This window comes from Hipposideros armiger, unplaced genomic scaffold, assembly GCF_001890085.2.
Source record: "Hipposideros armiger isolate ML-2016 unplaced genomic scaffold, ASM189008v1 scaffold_42, whole genome shotgun sequence".
NCBI classification, from domain to species: Eukaryota; Metazoa; Chordata; class Mammalia; order Chiroptera; family Hipposideridae; genus Hipposideros; species Hipposideros armiger.
The window spans coordinates 5004894-5007106 of record NW_017731392.1 but is presented as its reverse complement, the minus strand read 5'-3'; positions in this window follow the sequence as shown (position 1 = coordinate 5007106).

The following is a 2213-nucleotide window of genomic DNA, read 5'->3' as shown; positions in this document are numbered from 1 at the left end:
TTGACTTTGTCACTCCTCCCTTCAAGAAGTAGAGTGTCTTTCCCTAACTCAGGAATCTAGGCTGGGCTTATGACTTGCTTTGACCAATAGAATGCCGTGGAAGGAACTTCTGAGCATAGGTCTTAAGAGGTCTTAGAGCTTTGGCTTTTGCCTAGAGATCCCAGCCACCCTGTAAAGAGGTCTAGGCTATCCTGCTAGAGAGAGAGCCCATGTGGAGGGAATCAAGGTAAATTTGTCTCTCAGCTGACGTGGGCAGGAGGCCTTCTTGGGTCTCCAAGTTCAGCCCAGCCATGAGCTGACTGCAGCCACAGAGGTGAGCCTAGCATTTACCATGAGGAACAGAGATGACTTCATCTCACTTAATTGTGTTCAAGTTTCTGGCCCACAGGAACATGAGCAATACAATGGTGGTTCGAAGCCATGATGTGTTGGGGTGGTTTGTTCTGCAGCAATAGATAACCTATGTGGTAGCCATGTGGCTGCCTGGGCACCCCAGCTTAGGGAACCATGGTAAGTTTAGCTGGGAGAGAAAGGACATCACCAATGAAGTGGCCCATTCTTGAATGGGCCACAGTTGTCTGGACTAGGAGCCATGATACAGGCAGGGAAATGTCTTTGGTGGTGCCTGTAAGCCCCCTGGGCTCTTGGGGGGTATGGAGGGTCCCTGAAATAGTGGAAGTGAATTTCTATCAACCGTGGGAGAGACTGAGGGGTTGAGCTAGGTTAATTTGATTAAAAAAAAAAAAAGGTAGTATTTCTTACACCCAAGTGCTATGGAGTAAATTCAAACACTCTTATGTAAACCTGTTTCTATCTACAATATGTACATTAAACATTCTCATTAATTCTTTTTGCTGTGAAACTTGGGAAAATATATTTTTAAGTAGTACTAGCTCAGAAACAAAAGAAACCTATTTAGTCTCTACTGTGGCAGAGATGTCACAGTTTGGTGTCTTCATCTCTTGTTGCTATATCAAGGTTTTGTTTTGGTTTTGGTTTTCTCTGTGTACAGTGAGATGTATATTGAAATAGAAGCTTATTAACAGCAAACCAGGTCAGGGGAGAAGAAGACACACTGAACAGAATTGCATTGTTTTCCTTCCCCCTATTCATTGTGCTTCTGAACTTTGAACATCGAAGCATGGAGAGTGGGCTGGTCATTACGTGGGATCTCATGATACATTCACCAGTTTTCTAGATTCACTCTATAGTCTAACAATGTATCTGGTGCTTGTAATGATTATGTCCTTTCAAAAATTTCAAAGTAAATAAAATTCCATGTAGTGCTTCTCTGTAGAACCCTTCAATAGCTTCCTACTTAGAGTGAAATCCAAAGTTCTTTCCATGACATGGTAAGCAGAATAATAGCGTCCCAAAGATGACCATATCCTAATCCCCAGAACCTGTGAATATGTTACTTACACGGCCAAAGAGACTTTGCAGATGTGATTAAGTTAGGGATTTTGAGATAAGATGATCCTAGATTGTCCAGAGGCCCAGTGTAATCACAAGTTCACATGTGTCTTTAAGAGATAGAAGGAGGTGGGAGAATCAGAGAGAAAAAAAGTCACAATAGAAGCAATGATGATATATACATATATATTCCCAGGCACCATTTTGGAGTCACAACCCCAAAACAAAGGGAGAAGGTACTCCAATCTCTTGCATGCCTTCCACTCCAATTTTCCATCTCACAAGATCCAAAGACTGTCCAAAAGCACGGCTCCATTTCTCAACATCTTAAGGTGGCTCTCTCTTAAATTGACAGTTTCACCCAGGGGAAAAGTGCCCCAAACGCTGGACTTTCTTCTCTGGATTTCCATCTTCTCTCAGATCTTGGCCTCATAATTCTTTATTTCCTTGCTTGGTCTCTTATTACTTTTAATATTTTACTCAACCTTTTTTGGCCACTCTTAGTGGATGTGTAGTCCAAACTACCTAGTCCTCTACCCTTGCCTTTATAAATAGTACCCAGTTCATTGGGAGTGTGGCACACAAGCCGCAGTTAAAAGGAACATAGGCACTTGATTAGGACTCACTTGTATGCATTCCTCACTGTCAGGGTGATATCTAAAATACTGAACACTGGTTCGGCTGATGTACTGATCGCCTAGAACAGACGCTGTTGTCGTGCTGGAGTGGAGTGCTGGCAGCCCCGTGCTCTGCCAGACTTCACTCCTTTAGGTGGAGCATCATAGAGAAATCCAGGGGGG